Genomic DNA, 20571 nt, shown 5'->3' with positions numbered 1-20571 from the left:
CACCCCCACCCCCACCTCCACCCCCAACCCGACCCCCGCCCCGCCCCCCACCTCCACCTCCAACCCCACCCCCACCCCCGCTCCCGCCCCTGCCCCCGCCCCTGCCCCCACCCCCAACCCGACCCCTGCCCCCACCCCACCCCCACCCCCAACCCGACCCCCGCCCCCACCCCCAACCCGACCCCCGCCCCCACCCCAACCCCCGCCCCCACCCCCACCCGACCCCCGCCCCCACCCCCAACCCGACCCCCGCCCCTGCTCCCGCCCCCACCCCCGCCGCCCTCCCTGGCTCTTTCCCCAGTGAGAATCCCACAACAAGTGACCCATTTGACTGGCACTGACATGTCAAAAGTAACTCGATCCCAATTTCTTTCAGTTGTCATGGTGAGCCTGGGCCTCCAAGTGCCCGATGGGAGTGCTGAGCTGGTGTTGGAGTCACTGCCAACAGCACACACGGGAACATGCGATCTGACACGCGTGTCTCACAACCTCGGGGAGTGACTGAGGGAGTGCCGCACTGTCGGAGGATCCTAAAGTCCTTCACAACCAGCTCGTCACTGCTGGAAGAGTTAACGTAAGGAATGGGGCAGCCAATCAGCAGACAGGAAAGTTCTCAAGCAGCAGCCTGTTTTGCTTTGTGATGTTGGTTAGAGGGATGAATATTGGCCAGGACACCGGGGGGAGCTCCCTCCTGCTCTTCTTCAAAATATTGACATCAACATGGCATCATTTACACCCACCCGAGGGGGCGGGGGTCTCATTTAAAGCAGAGTGCAGCACTCCCTCAGTACTGCCCCTCCGACAGTGCAGCACTCCCTCAGTACTGCCCCTCCGACAGTGCAGCACTCCCTCAGTACTGCCCCTCCGACAGTGCAGCACTCCCTCAGTACTGCCCCTCCGACAGTGCAGCACTCCCTCAGTACTGCCCCTCTGACAGTGCAGCACTCCCTCAGTACTGACACTCCGACAGTGCAGCACTCCCTCAGAACTGGCACTCCAACAGTGCGGTGCTCCCTCAGTACTGCCCCTCCGACAGTGCGGCGCTCCCTCAGTACTGCCCCTCCGACAGTGCGGCGCTCCCTCAGTACTGACCCTCCGACAGTGCGGTGCTCCCTCAGTACTGACCCTCCGACAGTGCGGCACTCCCTCAGTACTGACCCTCCGACAGTGCAGCACTCCCTCAGTACTGACCCTCCAACAGTGGAGCACTCCCTCAGTATTGACCCTCTGGCAGTGCAGCACTCCCTCAGAACTGGCACTCCAACAGTGGAGCACTCCCTCAATACTCACCCCCTGACAGCACTCCCTCAATATTGACCTTGTATCTGTGCATGCGTGTGTTTTTTCTGCCTTTGAGTGTGTGTGTGTATCTGTCTGTCTGTAAGTGTGTGTACTTGTGTATGTGTGTGTGTGAGTGAGTGTGTGCATGTGAGTGAATGAGTGTGAGTGTGTATCTGTGTGTGAGTATGTGTGTCTGTGTGCGTGTGTGTGTAAATGTGTATATGTGTGTGCGTGTGTGAGTGCGTGTGTGAGTGTGCGTGTGTGTGAGTGTGTGTGTGTGTGAGCATGTGAGTGTGTGAGTGCGCGTGTGTGTCTGAGTGTGTGTTTGTGAGTGCATGTGTGTGAGTGTGTGCATGTGAGTGAATGAGTGTGAGTGTGTGTCTGTGTGTGATTGTGTGTGTCTGTGTGAGTGTATTTAAGTGTGTGTGTGTGTGAATGCGTGTGTATGTGTGTGTGAGTGTGTGTGTGTGAGTATGTGTGTGTGAGTGCGTGTGTGTGTGTGTGAGAGTATTTGTGTGAGTGCGTGTGTGTGAGTATGTGTGTGTGTGAGTGTGTGTGTGTGTGAGTGTGTGTGTGTGTGAGTGTGGTGTGTGAGAGTATTTGTGTGAGTGCGTGTGTGTGAGTATGTGTGTGAGTGTGTGTGTGTGTGTGAGTGTGTGTGTGTCTGTGTGTGTGTCTGTGTGAGAGAGACAGGAGATTCCTTCCTCTGCTAACTTTTTTTGACCTCAGGATCTTTCTTAATGATTGAAGGCATTAACGCAACTTCCTCCAGGAACATTTGACCGTTTGCAGCGGAGGAACAGTGGAGATTACAGCCACACCCACAGCAGATAGAGAGAGAGAGGAAGGCCAGAAACAGACTGCTGGCTTCCATACTTTCTGTTGGCGTGTTCCTACACAGCCCATAATATGTACAGTGCGGGACAGCATGAAGGAGCGGGGAATAGGATCACCCAACATGCCGAGCGTAATCCACAGCTACCCAGCTTCATTGCTAATTACCCATCGCGTTGTTTGATTATTAACCCCCAATATATTGTTCCAAATTTACTAGCTCCAGCGAGCAACACCAAGTTCCTGTAGCTCCCCCAACCCCGGGCTGAAGGGCACAGAGCAACACTCACCTTACAAACTTGTCCACGTGCACCATGCCCGTCTCGTAGTCCTTGCCTCCGATCTCCTGGCAATGAACAGCCAAGAAGTGAGGCCTGTACTTGCTCACAACCTGCAGAGACACGAGAGAGAGAGAGGGGGGAAGAGAGAGACATAGCCACACTCGGTCATGACAGATCCTGAAGGAACACACTTCTCTGGAGCCAAAGATTTGTGTGTGCTTGGTTGGCAAGTAAACTCTGATTGCCATGGGAATGCCTCCATTAGTCAGAGTCCACTTGCCAACCAATCAGCACTCTCTTCTCATACAGTATAAATTGTTGTTGTTTCCCCTGACATTGGTATTCTTGCGATTGTCCTGATGAGTGCAAAAGAAAAAGATTCAACAAAATGCCTTTTTAAAAAACTCTTAATGACTCTCCTATCACTGGGAAAGGTTTCTCCTTATTTACTCCATCAACAATGTCTTTTGTGTGTTTTCTCTTTATTCTTCCATCCCAGTGAAGGAGTGTTCTACGGAAAGACCTGTCACCACATGTGCCGGGAGTTCACAAACGATCAGCTTTCTCCGAGATTTCTCCACCAATGTGCTTGGATGTTTTGCAATGTTGCAACACCCAGGCTCCGATCAAGGGCAGGGCCTCGTGGACACTCGGTCTGCGAGAGGGGACGGGCGAGGGCAGGACGGAGCCCCCAGACGGAGCAAATGTGACTGGGAAAGTGCGGGGGACAATGAAGGTGCTCGGCTTAATGTTGGAACAACAGGTGGCCACTCAGCCCCTCGAGCCTGTTCTGCCATTCAATCCAGTCATGACTAATCCGTATCCTAACTCCATTCACCTGCCTCGTCTCCATAACCCCTTCACACCCTCAACCAATTAAAAATCTATCCACCTTGGTCTTGAGCTTATCAATCATCCTTCCACAAGGGTTTTTTGGAGGGGGGTGGTTGGGGGTGGGGGGAAAGAGTTCCACTATCCTTTGTGTGCAGAGATAGTCCTGAAAGAAAGACGTGGAGAGGCTGGCGTTTGGACAGTCGGTGTTAAATCTCCTGTCCTGTTTAGAGATGAGCAGGGAGACACTGGAAAACGCATCCCTTTTTGGGTGTGGGGGTCAGCATTATAAAGTTTGCAGACAATACAACGCTTGGCATAGGCGCAGATGGTGGCATAGTCGTAATGTCACTGGACTAGTAATCCAGAGGCCTGGGATAATGTTCTGGGGCCATGGGATATAATGTGGGAAGAATAGTGGAGCTGCATATTATTTAAATGGAGAAAGGCTGCAGAAAGCTGCAGCGCGGAGGGATTTAGGGGCCCTTGTAGATGAATCACAAAAAGCTAACATACAGGTTCAGCAGGTAATAAGAAAGGCAAATGGAACGTTGACCTTTATTTCAAAGGGAATGGAGTATAAAAATAGGGAAGTCTTGCTAGAATTGTGTGAGGCACTAGTTAGACACGCCTAGAATATTGTGAACTGTTTTGTTCCCCTTATCTAAGGAAAGATATATGGCATTGGAGGCAGTCCAGTGAAGGTTCACTAGGTTGAACCTGGGTATGGAAGGATTTTCTTATGAGGTTGCGTAGGTTGGGCCTGTACTCATTGGAATTTAGAATAATGAGAGGCGACCTTATTGAAACATAAGGTTCTTAGGGGGCTTGACAGGGTAGATGCTGAGAGGTTGTTTCCCCTTGTGGGAGAGTCTAGGACAAGAGGGCATAATCTAAAGTAAGGAGTCACCCATTTAAAACAGAGATGAGGAATTTCTTCTCTCAGAGGGTGGTGAATCTGTGGAATTCTTTAACACAGAGGGCTGTAGATGTTGGGTCATTAAGTATATTCAAGGCTGAGATAGACAGATTTTTAATCAGTAAGGGCATCAAGGGTTATGGGGAAAGGCAGGAAAGTGGAGTTAAGGATTATCAGGTCAGCCATGATCTCATTGAATGGTGGAGCAGACTTGATGGGCCGAATGGCCTACTTCTGCTCCTACATCTTGTGGTCTCATGGTTCAAATCCCACCATGACAGGTATTGCAATTTAAATTCAGTTAATAAACCTGGAATATAAAGCTCGTCTCAGTAATGGTGACCATGGCAACTATCATCGATTGTTGTAAAAACCCATCTGGTTCACTAATGCCCCTTTAGGGAAGGAAATCTGCCGTCCTTACCCGGTCTGGCCTACACGTGACTCCAGACCCACAGCAAAGTGGTTGACTCTTAACTGCCCTCTGATATGGCCGAGCAAGCCCCTCAGTTGTATCAAACTGCTACAGTTTGTCCCTAAAATGCAACATCCATTCCCTCCACAATCGATGCACAGTAGCAGCAGTGTGTACCATCTACAAGATGCATGGCAGGAACTCACCAAGGCTCCTTAGACAGCACCTTCCAAACCCACAACCACTACCACCTAGAAGGACAAGGGCAGCAGATGCATGGGAACACCACCACCTGGAAGTTCCCCATCTGATTTGGAAATGTGTCGCTGTTCCTTCACTGTCGCTGGGTCAAAATCCTGGAACTCCCTCCCTAACAGCACTGTGGGTGTAACTACACCACATGGACTGCAGCGGCTCACCATCACCTTCTCAAGGGGCAATTAGGGATGGGCAATAAATGCTGGCCTGGCCAGTGACACTCACATCCCATGAATGAATAAGAAAAAGAGAGGACACAGGAGATTTACCGGGATGTTCCCATGGATGAGGGAGTTCGGTGCTGAGGAATGTTTGGAAAAGTTAGGACTGTTCTCCTTGGAATAGAGCAGGTTAAGAGGTAACTGAATAGAGGTTTTTAAGATAGTGTAGATATAAAGAAAAATTATTCCCTCAAGTAATCAAGATGTTCGCGGATGACACAAAAATTGGTAGGGTGGTAAATAGTGTGGAGGATAGCTGTAAACTGCAGGAGGATATCAATGGTCTAGTCAGGTGGGCAGAGCAGTGGCAAATGGAATTCGGCCCGGAAAAGTGTGAGGTAATGTACTTGGGGAGGGCTAACAAGGCAAGGGATTACACTATGATAGGACCCTGGAAAGTACTGAAGATCAGAGGGACCTTGGTGTGCATATCCACAGATCCCTGAAGGTAGCAGGGCAGGTAGATAAGGTGGTTAAGAAGGCATATGGGATACTTGCCTTTATTAGCCGAGACATAGAATATAACAGCAGGGAGGTTATGCTGGAACTGTATAAAACGCTGTTTAGGTCACAGCTGGAGCACTGTGTACAGTTCTTATCACCACATTATAGGAAGGATGTGATTGCACTGGAGAGGGTGCAGAGGAGGTTTACCAGGATGCTGCCAGGGCTGGAGGGTCTGAGATATGAGGAGAGATTGGATAGGCTGGGGTTGTTTTCCTTGGAGCAGCAAAGGTTGAGAGGGGACCTGATAGAGTTGTATAAGATTATGAGGGGGATAGATAGAGTGGATAGGAAGGCACTTTTTCCATTAGTAGAGGGGTCAATAACCAGGGAGCATAGGTTTAAGGTAAGAGGGAGAAGAGGGGAGTTGGGGAGAAATTTTTTCACCCAGAGGGTGGTGGGAGTCTGGAATTCACTGCCTGAAAGGGTGGTTGAGTCAGAAACTCTCGTAACATTTAAGAAGTATTTAGATTTTCACTTGCATTGCCATAGCCTCCAGGGCTATGGGCCGAGCGCTGGAAAATGGGATTAGTGTAGTCAGACCTTTGTTGACTGGTGCGGACACGATGGGCCAAATGGCTTCCTTCTGTGCTGTAAACGTCTACGAGCCCATGGAATGGGTCATAGATTTAAACTCATTGGAAAAAGATCTACAGGAGAGATGAGGAGAAATGTTTTCACTCGGAAAACTGTCACGATTCTGGAATGTTCTAGCTGAAACGATGGCGGAAGCTGATTCCATCGGTCCGTGGCACTATGAGTGGCTCAGCTGCACAGAGAGGGGGATAAAAGAGTGGGAGAGCAATAGTGATAGGGCATTCTATTGTAAGGGGAGCAGATAGTCATTTCTGCAGATGTGGCACCAGGATGTTGCCTCCCTGGTGCCAGGGTCAAGGATGTCACTGAGCGGCTGCAGAATATTCTGAAGCAGGAGGGTGAACAGCCAGAGGTCATGGTCCATATCGGTACCAACAACACAGGTAAAAAGAGGGATGAGGTCCTGAAAGCAGAACATAGGGAGCTGGGAAATAAATTAAAAAGCAGGACCTCAAAGGTAGTAATCTCAGGATTACTCCCAGTGCCATGTGCTAATGAGATCAGGAATAGAAGAGATGGTGTAAAAGGGAGGGATTTAAATTCCTGAGGCATTGGGATCGATTCCGGGGAAGATGGGACCTGTACAAGCTGGTTGGGTTGTACCCCAGTAGGACTAGGACCAATATCCTCACAGGGGCATTCGCTAGTACTTGCGGGGGTGGGGTTAAACTAGAGTGGCAGGGGGATGGGAACCTGAGTGGGGAGATACAAGAGAGGGAAACACAGGTAGGAATGAAAGACAGAAAAACAGAAAGCAAAAGTGGGAGGCAGGGGAAACAAGGGCGAGCAGCAAATAGGGCCATAGTACAAAGAAATGTGTAAAAATGTTAAAGGGACAAGTCTAAAGGCACTGGATTTAAATGCATGGAGCATTCTCAACAATGTAGACAAATTAACAGCGCAAATAGATGTAAACGGGTACGATGTGATTGTGGATTACAGAGACATGGCTATAGGGTGACCAAGGCTGGGAACTGAATATCCAAGGGTACTCGATATTTAGGACGGTCAGGCAAAAAGGAAAAGGAGATGGGGTAGATTTGTTAGTTAAAGATGAAATCACGATAGTGAGAGAGGATATTGGCTCAGAAAATCCAGATGTAAAGTCAGTCTGGGTGGAGCTAAGAAGCAACAAGGGGTGGAAAACATTAGTGGGAGTTGTATATAGGCCTCCAAACAGTAGTGGTAAGGTAGGGGATGGCATTAAACAGGAAATTAGAGATGCATGTAACAAGGGTGCTACAGTAATCATGGGTGACTTTAATTTACATATAGACTGGGCCAACCAAATTAGCAATAATACAGTGATGAATTAATTCCTGGAATTACGAGATGATTTTTTTAGACCAGTATGTCGAGGAACTGACTAGGCAACAGACTATCCTGGATTTGGTATTGTGCAATGAAAAGAGATTAATTAATAATCTTGTTGTGCGGGGTCCTTTAGGGAACAGTGACCATAACATGATAGAATTCTTCATTAGGATGGAACGTGAAGTAGTCCAATCTGAAACTAGGGTCCTAAATCTTAACAAAGGAAACTATGACGGCTTGAGGCGTGAGTTGGCTAAGATAGATTGGGAAACTTCATTAAAAGGGATGATAGTGGATAGGCAATAGCTGATATTTGAGGAACGAATATATTCATTGCAACAGTTATATATTCCTTTCTAGCGCAACAACACAACAGGAAAAGTGGCCCAACCATGGCTAACAAAAGAAATTAAGTATTAGATACAAAGAAGAGTCATATAAAGTTGCTAGAAAAAGTAGCAAGCCTGAGGATTGGGAGCAGCTTAGAATTCATCAAAGTATTAAGAGGGAAAAATAGAGTATGAGAGTATACTTGCAAGGAACATAAAAGCAGACTGTAAAAGCTTTTGTAAGTATGTGAAAAGAAAAAGATTAGTGAAGATAAATGTAGGTCCCTTACAGTCTGAAATGGGAGAATTTACAATAGAGAACAAAGAAATGGCACGACAATTAAACTTTAGTTCTGTCATCACAAAGAAAGATACAAATAACTTCCTAAAAATACTAGGGAACTGAGGGTCTAGTGAGAAGGAGGAATTGAAGGAAATTAGTATTAGTAAAACAATAGTGCTGGAGAAATTAATGGGACTGAAAACCAATAAATCCCCAGGGCCCGATAATCTATATCCCAGACTACTAATGGAGGTGGCCGTGGAAATAGTGGATGTATTGGTTGTCATCTTCCAAAATTCTGCAGATTCTGGAACAGAATTCTGGCAGATTGGAGGGTAGCACATGTAACCCCACTATTTAAACAAGGAGGGAGGTGGGGTGGGAAACAGCAAATTATAGACCGGTTAGCCTAACCTCAGTAGTAGGGAAAATGCTAGAATCTATTATAAAGGATGTGATAATAGGACACTTAGAAAATATCAACAGGATTAGACAAAGTGAACAAGGATTTATGAAAGGGAAATCATGTTTGACAAACCTAATGGAGTTTTTTAAGGACGTAACTAGCAGGATAGATAAGGGAGAACCAGTGGATGTGGTATATTTGGATTTCAAAAAGCTTTTGATAAAGTCCCACATAAGAGGTCAATGTGTAAAATTAAAGCACATGGGATTGGGGGTAATATATTGGCATGAATTGAGAGTTGGTTAGCAGACAGGAAACAGAGAGTAGGAATAAATGAGTCTTTTTCGGAGTGGTAGGAGGTGACTAGTGGGGTACCTCAGGCATCAGTGCTTGGGCCCAGTTATTTATGATATATAATAATGATTTGGATGAGGGAACCGAATGTAATATTTCCAAGTTTGCTGATGACATGAAACTTGGTGGGAATGTGAGCGGTGAGGAGGGTGGTAAAAGGCTTCAAGGCGATTTAGACAGGTTGAGTGAGTGGGCAAATACATGGCAGATGCAGTGTAACGTGGATACGTGTGAAGTTATCCACTTTGGTAGGAAAAACAGAATTGTAGAATATTATTTAAATGGTGATAGATTGGGAAATATTGATGTACAAAGGGACCTGGGTGTCCTTGCACACCAATCACTGAAAGCAAGCATGCGGGTGCGGCAAGCAGTTAGGAAGGCAAATAATATGTTGGCCTTCAGAGGACTTAAGTACAGGAGCAAGGATGTCTTACTGCAGCTGTACAGGGACTTGGTGAGACCACACCTGGAGTATTGTGTGCAGTTTTGGTGTCCTTACCTAAGAAAGGATATACTTGCTATAGAGGGAGTGCAGCAAAGGTTCACCAGACTGATTCCTGGGATGGCAGGATTGACGTATGAGGAGAGATTGGGCTGACTAGGCCTATATTCACTGGAGTTTAGAAGAATGAGAGGGGATCTCATTGAAAGGTTATAAAATCGTGACAGACTGGATGCAGGAATGATGTTTCCTCTGGCTGGGTCGTGTAGAACAAGGGGTCGCAGTCTCAGGATACGGGGTAAGCCATTTAGGACTGAGATGAGGAGAAACTTCTTCACTCAGAATGTGGTGAACCTGTGGAATTCTCTATCCCAGAGGGCTGTGGAGGCCAAGTCACTGAATATATTTAAGACAGAAATATATAGATTTCTAGATTCTAAAGGCATCAAGAGGTATGGAGAGAGAACGGGATTATGGAGTTGAGATAGAGGATCAGCCATGATCATATTGTATGGCGGAGCAGGCTCGAAGGGCCGATTGACCTTTTCCTGCTCCTATTTTCTATGTTTCTAACCCTTCCTAGGGTACGGGCACCAGGGCGACAGCCCCCTCCTGGGGTACGGGCACCAGGGTGACAGCCCCTCCTGGGGTATGGGCACCAGGGTAACAGCCCCCTCCTGGGGTACAGGCACCACGCCAACTCCCGCTCAACACATGAGAGGAAACTAGGCACAAAACCGTGTGGCTTCCAGGTAACAAGTAGGCCGGGTGATTGCCTGGGGGATCAAATTTCACTCACTCACCTGGTAAAATTCCTGAAGCCAGATGATTTGCAAACCTTCCAACTGTAGAAACAAAAAAAAAACCCCACAAAAGTCAGACTTATTTCCCTGGGTGCCCAGTTCCTTCCCCTGAAGAATCCTGACCAGTCATTGCCCAGTGGGAAAAAAAACCAGCCAACTCTCTGTTCAGACAGTGAGAAAAATTAGACCCCCGCCAACCCACAAGCCGAGGGTATTGTCTAAGTTAGGCCTCTGGCCAAATAATCCAGCAAATATGACGGTTTGGGGATTTGAATTTTGTTTTAAATAGAAGTACGCCTGAGGGAAGAAGCTTGTATCATTAAGAGTGTTTGTGAATCTGTAGGATTCTGTTTTAGAAACCTGGCTGGGCAATATGAGCAACAGGAAAACGTGCCATCCTCATCCAGTTCGGCCTACTTGTCTCAGTCCCACATCAGCCGGGCAACTCCTGAGTGCCCTCTGAAGTGGCATGGCAAGCCACTTAGTTTAGGGCAACTGCAGATGGGCAATAAATGCCAAGCTCGCGAGCGACGCCCACATCCTGAGAATGAATTTAGTTGTTTTTTTTAATTTCCACAAGCTCAGCCTCAGCAAGGTGGAGTTTGCACCCAGGTCTGGGCACCGCGCTTTAGGAAGGATGTGAAGGCTTTGGAGAGAGTGCAAAGACTCGTGGGAGCGGTTCCAGGACACGCAGGACCAAAGCTAACGGGATTGGAGAATCTGGGGTTGCCTGCCCACCTTCGAGCTCTGAAGGCTAAGAGGAGATTTGATAAAGGCATTCCAAGCCACCACGGACAAATCGGGAGATGCTGTTTTTGACGGCTGAAGGGCCGAGAGGCAGAGGGCAGCAATTTAAAGCGACTGGGCACCAAGAAGCAGAGGTGGGGCTGCCAAAAGGGCGCCTTAAATGATTTGGAGGAATGTGGAGGAGGGGCAGCGGCTAGGTTGGAGGAGCTGGCACAGGCTCAGTGGGCCGAGTGGCCACCTTGAGCATGGGGACACAATTCCTAGGGGTGGGAGGGCAAAGTTCACCGGGGGTGGGGTGGGGAGGTGACAGCCCCGTGCGGAGTTGGAGTGCGACACAGCTGGCATTCAGCGGGCAGGAAGCAGATGTACTCTTCATGCTGGCATGGCACCAAGCATGGCCACAAAAGGGGGAACGTGATCAGACGTATTCCCAGGAGGACCAGGCGATATCTATTTTGCAGCCCACTGGATATTTTAGCTTTCACCAGCCCCCACAAGGCTGGCACCACCCCACCGCCAACGCCCACCAACCTCAGAGAGAATAGCGCAAACACGTCCCCAGGATCTTTGTCGCAAGGTTTTGCATTCACCTCTCCTGAGGTATTTTCCTTGCCCCCCCCTCCGCCCCGGCCCCAGCCCCCCGGTGTTTACCTCTGTGATGCCCCCAGGGAATGGCGCAGCTCGGTACACTGTCCCATGTCATCACTAGAATCGGAGGTCATTGAGAAGCCATTAAGGTAACGGGTGAGGGAGTTCGTGTGACGCATGAGTTCCTGCGGTGGGCATTGTCAGCGCTCACTCCCTGCGCCCACTCGCCTCGTAGCCATGGCTCAGTGAACAGCGCCCACTCCCTTCTGAGCCCGCGGCTCAAGGGTTCGAGCCCCACACCGGGGGCACCACCCATCGAGCTGAGAAATCGAGACCCTCTCTCTCTCTCTCTCTCTCCAACCTGAACCGCCCCATCGCCCTGCTGCCCTGGCCAAGGCTCATCCCTCAGCCCCCATCAGCTGGCCATTGCCGTGGTCGCTCGTGGGAGCTTGCTGTGCCGGAGTGCAGCAGCGACTCCACTTGCAAAGCAAAATTCATTCGTGGGCTGCCCAAGGGCTTTGGGGGCATCCTGAGGCCATGAAAGGCGCTATGTAAATGCAGGTCTTTCGCCTCCAAACCAGATGGGGAAAATAAATTGGATTTTCCCCCACAGAGAGATACATCACTAGGCCCAGGGACTAAGGCTTAGAGTAGAGCCAAGAGTTAGATAGCATGTTTCAAATTGATAAAAATCTGAGTGGCTTACAAAGGGAAATGCTCAAGATATGGTCAATCTCCGTTCCTATCTACCAACTCTGTATCTCTTCCTGGCAACAGGCTGTGATTAAGCCAACGCTGGGGTCACATTTGGCCCTGAGATGAACGTCTGGCCTCATATCTGCACCATCACTAGGACCGCCTATTTCCACCTCTGTAACATGGCCCAACTTCACCTCACCTCAGCTCATCTGCTGCTGAAACACTCATTCCTGCCTTCGTTACCTCTAGACTTGACTAGTCCAACACACTCCTGGCTGGTTTCCCACATTCTACCCTCAACTTGAGCTCACCCAAAACTCTGCTGCCCGTGTCTTAACTCACACCAAGTCCCGTTCCCCTGTCACCCCCTGTCCTCGCTGACCTACACTGGCTCCCGGTCAAGTAACATCAGAATTTTTCAATTCTCATCCTTGTTTTCAAATCCTTCCATGGTCTCATCCCTCCGTATCTCTGTAAACGCCTCCAGCTCCCACAACCCTCCGAGATCTCTGTGTTCCTCTAATTCTGGCCTCTTGAGCATCCCCCAATTTTAATCTCTCCATCATTGGTGGCCGTGCCTTCAGCTGCCTGGGTCCCTAGCTCTGGAATTCCCTCCCTACACCTCCCCACCTCTCTACCTCACTTTTCTCCTTTAAGACACTCCTTAAAACTGACCTCTTCGACTGAGCTTTTGGTCACCTGACCTAATATCTCCTTACGTAGCCTGAGGTCATACTTTGTTTTTATAATGCTCCTGTGAAGCACCTTGGGACATTTTATTACATTAAAGGAGCTATATAAATGTAAGTTGTTGTTGGTGAAGAGGACAAAGGCAACCATACTAAATGCGTCAAGTGTCTAACATCAGCACTGCTAGCCCTGGACTGCCATTGAAAAAGATGGGGGGTTAAATAAAAAGATGGGGGGGGTTAAATAAACCAGTGTTTCTGCCCTGATCATGATACTTTGATTGATTGGGATTATGGACAAGGTACGGCACAGAAACAGGCCATTTGGCCCAACATGTTCCTGCTGGGGTTAATGCACCACATGAACCTCCTCACACGTTCCCTAATTTAACCCTTTCCCTTTCCCCCTGGAGCACCTCAAGTGCATCTTTCCAAGTGAGTATGGGAGGGGATCAAATTGGATTGGGTCAGTAATCGATCATAAGAAGATATATTAGATGTGATTCCGTGATCGGGCAGCACCTGCTGAACAATCCTGAGTGTGCTAATGACACTAATAACCAACTTAAGATTATCAGTCGGGCTCACTTATGCTTGCTAGAAGCTACATATATTCATATACAGGGACCTGTCCTCCTGTCCTCTGCAGGAAAAGGAACATGCCTAGGCATTGCATCTTTTTTCAACTAAACAAAGCATGGGGGACAATAGTTCCCATGGCAATGCCTTGACCAATCAGGGTCAACTTGCCAACCAATCGACACCCTTTCCTCATGCAGTATAAATTGTTGCTCCCTTTGAAATTTGGTATTCTTGTGTCTGTCCTGATGGATACAAGATGAAAAACTTTGACAGAATGTCTCTCTTCTCAACAATACTCAAGTTCTATATTAGCAGGCGACTATAAGACTATCCCTTATAATTTCGGGTTAGGTGAGAAGAAAGGTGGAGGAATTGGGTGGGGCACTTGCTGGTTGCCATGGAGACGCAGTGTCGAGAGAAGGGAGGAAAGAAAATATTTCAACAGCTTATCTGAGAGCAGAGCTGGAAGAGAGAGAAAGAGACACACAGACAGACATAGGGCCATTCAGCCCTTCAAGTCTGTTTATCATCCTTCTAAACTGGAGCAGGCCTTGAAACTGGAACCTTACGACTTAAAGTCAAGAGAGATACCCACTGAGCGATGACCAGCATTGGTCATGGCCTGCTCTCGACATGCTACTTTTCCCTCGCGAATTCATTGCCATGGACCATAGGAATGGGGCTGACTAGATTGTGTGTGTATGTGTGTATGAGTGTGTGAGTGTGAGTATGTCTGAGTGCGTGTGTGTGAGTGTGAGTGAGTGTGTGTGTGTGTGTGTTTGTGTGTGTGTGCGTGTGTGTGTGAGTATGTAAGTATGTCTGAGTGTGTGTGAGTATGAGTGAGTGTGTGAGTATGAGTGAGTGTGTGTGTGTGAGAGTGAGATTGTGAGTGTGTGTGTGTGAAAGAGTGTGAGATTGTGAGATTGTGAGAGTGTGACTGTATATGAGTGTGTGTGAGTGTGTGTGTGTGAGTGTGAGTGTGTGTGTGTGTGTGTTTGTGTGTGTGCGTGTGTGTGTGAGTATGTGAGTATGTCTGAGTGTGTGTGAGTATGAGTGAGTGTGTGTGTGTGAGAGTGAGATTGTGAGTGTGTGTGTGTGAAAGAGTGTGAGATTGTGAGATTGTGAGAGTGTGTGACTGTATATGAATGTGTGTGAGTGTGTGTGTGTGAGTGTGAGTGTGTGAGTGTGAGTATGTCTGAGTGCGTGTGTGTGAGTGTGAGTGAGTGTGTGTGTGTGTGTGTTTGTGTGTGTGCGTGTGTGTGTGAGTATGTAAGTATGTCTGAGTGTGTGTGAGTATGAGTGAGTGTGTGTGTGTGAGAGTGAGATTGTGAGTGTGTGTGTGTGAAAGAGTGTGAGATTGTGAGATTGTGAGAGTGTGTGACTGTATATGAATGTGTGTGAGTGTGTGCTAGTGTATGTGTGTGAGTGTTTGTGTGAGTGTGTGTGTGTTTGTGTGAGTGAGTGTGTGTGAGTGTGTGAATGTGTGTGTGTTTGCATGTGTGTGTTTTTGTGTGTGTGTTTGTGTATGAGTGTGTGCGTGTGTGTGTGTTTGTGTGTGTATGTTTGAGTGTGTGTGAATGTGTGTGTGTGTTTGTGAGTGTGTGTGTGTATGTGTTTGTGTGTGTGTGAGTGAGTGTGTGTGAGTGTGTGTTTGTGAGTGTGTGTGTGTGTGTGTGTGAGTGTGAGTGTTTGTGAGTGTGTGTTTGTGAGTGTACACTGCTACAGAGCTTCCCATTCCCTTCCTTGCTGCTTCACTGTGCTCACGTCTTTGTAAATTTGAGCTCCTCCCAAAGCCTGCTCCCCCTGTCCTAAACCCACACCAAGTCCCATCCAGCTGTGCGCACTGACCTACACTGCCACCTGGCCAAACAATACAGGGATTTGAAAATTAACATCCTCATTTTCAAATCTCCATGGCCTCGCCCCTCCCTGTCTCTGTAATCTCCTCTCCACCCTCCGAGATCTCTGCGTTCCTGTAATTCCGGCCTCTCGAGCATCCCCCGATTGGAATCTCTCCACCATTGGTGGCCGTACCTTCAGCTGCCTGGGCCCCAAGCTCTGGAATTCCCTCCCTACACCTCTCCTCCCCTCTCTACCTCACTTTCCTCCTTTAAGATGCTTCTTTGACTGGGCTTTTGCACATCTGACTGAATATCCCCTTATGCATTTCGGGGTCAAATGTTTTACAATGTCCCTGTGAAGCAGCTTGGGGTATTTTATCACATTAAAGGAACTATATAAGTGTAAGTTGTTGCTGGTGAAGGGACTGACCGTGGGAACATCCCCATTTTAACCGATTTAGCCGAATACACTCCAGGTATGAGAACTGCTTCACGTCCGCATGTCTAATTAACACGCCTCCATTCTGTAACCAGGGGAGCAGAACAACCACCAATATGCCCACACACGACCTTATTGCTTTACCAGCCAGCGCACAGAAAGGTGACAATTCACCTGTGATCATTACTCATTTTACCGTTTACCGTAAGTATTTCATGCGGCTACGTACAAAGCATTTATGCAGACGACTCTGTCTATTAAATGTCTGGGATACCCAGTCAAAGAGGTCGGATTTAAGGAGCGTCTTAAAGGAGGAGAATGAGGTAGAGAGAGGCGGAGAGGTGTAGGGAGGGAATCCCAGATCTTCCAAACCCACGACCACTACCACCTAGAAGGACAAGGGCAGCAGATACATGGGAACACCACCACCTGGAAGTTCCCCTCCAAGTCACTCACCATCCTGACTTGGAAATATATTGCTGTTCCTTCACTGTCGCTGGGTCAAAATCCTGGAACTCCCTCCCTAACAGCGTTGTGGGTGTACCTACACCACATGGACTGCAGGGGTTCAAGAAGGCAGCTCACCACCACCTTCTCAAGGGCAATTAGGGATGGGCAATAAATGCTGGCCCAGCCAGCGACGCCCACATCCCGGGAATTAATAAGTAAATAAAAAAATCAGGAGCAAATTATTAATTCAAGCCAGGAGCAAAAGTGTAGACAGTTTCAACAACACAAGAGGATGGGTTTATCTGAAACGATCTATTATGTGTTAGAAATTCATCACAGTGAATTCCCACTGAGAGACTGACATTTATCTTACGTTAGCACATTCCTTAGATAATATCACCACCGTCAACACCTCTTTGTTCTTTTGTCTATGACATCTTTTGGTTATCTCCACCTATCACTGGCCCTTTATCCAGCTCTACCTGTTCCCCCCACCCCCCCCCCCACAACTTAAACCAGTTTATATTTCTCCGCTTTTCTATTTTTCCTTAGTTCTGGTGAAGAGTCATTCGGACTCGAAATGTTAACTGTGTTCCTCTCTGCAGATGCTGTCAGACCTGCTGAGCTTTTCCAGCTATTTTTGTTTTTGTTTCAGATTTCCAGCATCCGCAGTTTTTTGCTTTTATCTTACATATATATTCAAAGAATAAAACCATAGCAAGTTTCCGGCACAGAGAGAGGCCACTCTGCCCATCGTGTCTGTGCCAGCTGAAAAACGAGCCCCCCTCCCCCCCCCCCCAAGCTTAATCCCACTTTCCAGCATTTGGTCTGTAGCCCTGCAGGATACGACACTCGAGGTGCTGATCCAGGCACCTTTTAGATGAGTTGAGGGTTTCTACCTCTACTACCCCTTCAGGCAGTGAGTTCCAGACCTGCACAACCCTCTGGGTGAAAAGATTTTTCCTCATCTCCCCTCTAACCCTACTACAGACCACTTTAAATCCACCTCAGTAGTCACTGAGCTCTCCGCTAAATTAAACAGGCCCCTCCCATCCTCTCTATCCAGGCCCCGCGCAATTTCGTACATCTCGCTCAACTCTCCCCTCGGCCCCCCTCTGTCCCAAGGAGGACAAGCCTGGGCCTATCCAATCTTTCCTCATCGCTGCAATTTTCCAGTCCTGGCAACATCCCCGTATATGTCCCCCTCAATCCGACCAAGCCAACAGTAACATAAATCTTGCTTCTGAAGCGACATTATTGCTGCTGGCGCTTGTGATGTCGCCTGAGTTGAGGCTTGCAGCCTGTTCTCCTGTGAGGCCTCAGTTGCATTTTGGACTAGGCCGCAAGCTGCACCCCCCTTCCCCCCAGCCCCCACCACCACCCCCCCCCCACCACCCCCACCACCCCTCCCCCCCTACCCCCCAACACCCCCTACCCTCCAACCCCCACCCTCCGCCCCTCAGGCCAGGAGTGGTCAACAGAGACCACTTTAAGAACCACTGCTCTAAAGACAATGGGGGGTGTGGTGGGGGGGTAGAGAAAGGATGGGGTGAATGGGCAAAAGGTATCGCTAGTTAACTCACCCCGTGACTGAAGGCAGGCCAAAAGCATTGGCAAACAAGGCAATGGAACAAGAGCCCTTAAACAATGAACATGTTCAGGCCTTTGGCTCCTTTTGAGCCAATTTTGTAGATTCAACGGTCTCACAGTTTATCTAACCACAGCTGAAACGTGTGAACCAGCAAAGATTATGGCCTAGCTCCTCACAGATCAACCCAGTGAGGTTTTGATGCAGATTCGCTGTGGCCACCGCTCTCATTCTGGATGCCTTGCAGTTGTTTTCCGACATGAGAGCTGCCAGGGAGGGAGTTCCGGGATTTTGGACCCAGCGACAGTGAAGGAACGACGATATATTCCCAAGTCAGGATGGTGAGTGGCTTGGAGGGGAACTTCCAGGTGGTGGTGGTGTTCCCGTGTGTCTGCTGCCCTTGTCCTTCTAGGTGGTAGAGGGCACGGGTTTTAGCAGCGCTGTCAAAGGAGCCTTGGCGAGTTGCTGCAGTGCATCTTGTAGATGGTACACACTGCTGCTACTGTGCGTCGGTGGTGGATGGGGTGCTGATCAAGCGGGCTGCTTTGTCCTGGATGGTGTTGAGTTTCAGAGAAGGCTCACTCGGCTAATTCCTGGATGAAGGGGTTTGTTTTATGAGGAGAGGTTGAGCAGGCTGGGCCTGTACTCATTGGAGTTTGGAAGAATGAGAGGTGATCTTATTGAAACATAGAAGATTCTGAGGGGGGCTAGACAGGGTAGAGAGGAGAGGATGTTTCCCCTCACGGGGGAACCTAGAACAAGGGGTAACGGTTTAAAAATAAGGGGGTCTCCCATTTAAGACAGAGATGAGGAGGAATTTCTTCTCTCAGAGGGCCGTTAGTCTGTGGAATTCTCTTCCCCAGAGAGCAGCGGGGGCTGTGTCATTGAATATTTTCAAGGCTGAGTTAGATTTTTGATTGACAAGTGGGGTCGAGGGTTATGTGGGGGGGCAGGCAGGAAAGTGGAGTTAAGGCCACAGTCCGATCCGCTAATCTAAGGTGGACAAATGGGGGTTAAGAAAACGTCGAGTGATGCCTCACGCAGTCAAATAGTTTGCCGGTACCTGCTATGGAGGTTCGCTCGTGGAGAATGGGGATGAGGGTGAGCAGCTGAGGCACTTTGGGCTGGAGGGACGTGACCCAGTGAACGCCCCTGCCCCCACCCCCCCACCCCCACCCCACCCCCACCACACCCCCACCCCCAACCCCCATCACCACCAAAGTTCAGGAGCAGAAGGGATTCGGAACAGAGCGTGGCCTGAACGTTAACTATATTGGAGCTCCAATTTCTGGCTTGCTTACTTTAATCACAGTACAAAGAACTAGGAAATACTAACATTAAAAACTCGCTCAGCAGGAGCAAGCCACTGCAGTGAAACTGAACCTCGGTCGAAGAGAAAGTCCCGCATTGATGTAGCACCCTTCCTGACCTCAGGACGTTCCAATGCGCTTGAACAGCCAATCAAACGCTTTCAAAATGTCACCACTGCCGTTATGCAGGCAGCCAATTCTCACACAGCAAGCTCCCACAAGCAGGGGTAAACACTGGCCGGGGCACCAGGGAGAACTCTCCGAAATAGTAGCCCTGGGATCCTTTCCAGCAGGGCTGAGAGGGCGGACGGTTTATCACCCCCTCCGAGAGGCGGCACCTCCGACAGTGCCGCTCTCCCTCAGCGCCACACTGGCAGTGCCAGCCAGACTGGAACCCCGCAGCTCTGGGAGGTGAGCGCATCCCATGCCAGCTCTCTGCCGGAGCTGGGGCCGCTCTCCCCACCTTGACCCCCTTTCGGTCCAGTGACCTTTGCCGGGAAGGTGTAGTCAGCCGTGATGCCTCCGGAGTTGAATAGCCTGCCCAATTTCACCCTCTCCCCCAAGCAGCGCAGCCCATGGTCTGAATGATGGTCTTCCAGAAGTTGTGGGAAAAGAGGGGGGGTTGTAGCTTTTGTAAAAAGTCCCCTGCAAGGAAAGGGCATGAGATGGGCAATATAATTAGCCCTTTTCCTTACCCAACTCCCACTCTCCCCCCACAGACAGGGGGTGGGGTGAGGAAGTAGGGGTTGCTGAATGTACCCTGGGTTGCTGAAGCTGAGCGAAGGGGAGGGGGAACAGACAGGGCCGATGCTTAAAATGACAGGTAGCTGACCGTGGGAGGGGTGGGTGGTCACAGTGCCCTGGACTTAAACCCCCTCCAAATGCACACACACACCCGCCGACACATGCAAAAAGCCAAGGCAGCCCCACCCCCAGCTCTGTGACAGAGGCAGAATTCCCAGCCGCTGAGGAAGACGTGACCAGCCGCACAGAGATCCGGCAGGACCACTCAGTGCTGCACCCTCCCCGGCAACCCCATAGCTACACATTCAACTCACATCATCAAAGAGCGAGCCGACATTAGCCGTGAGCAGGAGGACATCCATTTGCGAGCCGATAAGTCGGGGGGTGGGCGGAGTGGTTTGTGAAGAGATGCTCCTGCCTTCCGCTGCTCCTCTCCCCCACCCCCCCGGCACCCACGCCCCCTCCGCCCACTCTCTGCTCCCTTCCCCCGGTGTGTCCCAACTCCCTCAGCAACGTAAAGTCGAGCTTTTCTCTCCTGGCTGTGAATCAACTGTTTGTTTTGTCTCTCTCTCTCTCTTTACTTTCCGCCCTTTCAGTTCGGGGCCAACTCCACCCCCTCCCTTTTATTTGCAACTGTTTAAAACTCTCACAGACTTCCTGTGCACTGCTGGCTCGTTGGCTGAGTGTAAGCGCTCAGCTACAGGCTTGTTATCACCCTCCCCTTTCACTCGCTCACTCCCCCCTCTATCGAGAGGAAGCTCTGGGCCTGCCAACTGCTGGCTGTCTAAAACTCAATGCGGGGAGCACACAGAAAGGTTT

General features: G+C 49.4%; 1 long non-coding RNA gene across 1 annotated transcript; it reads right to left on the bottom strand.

The window, feature by feature from the left end:
- Positions 1-2406: 2406 nt before the first annotated feature.
- LOC144694648 (uncharacterized) lies at positions 2407-20145 on the bottom strand. The gene is made up of 3 exons (XR_013579798.1): positions 20067-20145; positions 10076-10117; positions 2407-2506 (listed from the first exon to the last, which is right to left on the bottom strand). It is a non-coding gene; the product is annotated as an uncharacterized LOC144694648 (long non-coding RNA).
- Positions 20146-20571: the final 426 nt, after the last annotated feature.

The sequence above is a fragment of the Cetorhinus maximus genome, chromosome 20 (genome assembly GCF_964194155.1).
Source record: "Cetorhinus maximus chromosome 20, sCetMax3.hap1.1, whole genome shotgun sequence".
Lineage (NCBI taxonomy): Eukaryota > Metazoa > Chordata > Chondrichthyes > Lamniformes > Cetorhinidae > Cetorhinus > Cetorhinus maximus.
The sequence above is the reverse complement of the archived record's forward strand: the minus strand, read 5'-3'. Positions and strand labels throughout refer to the sequence as shown.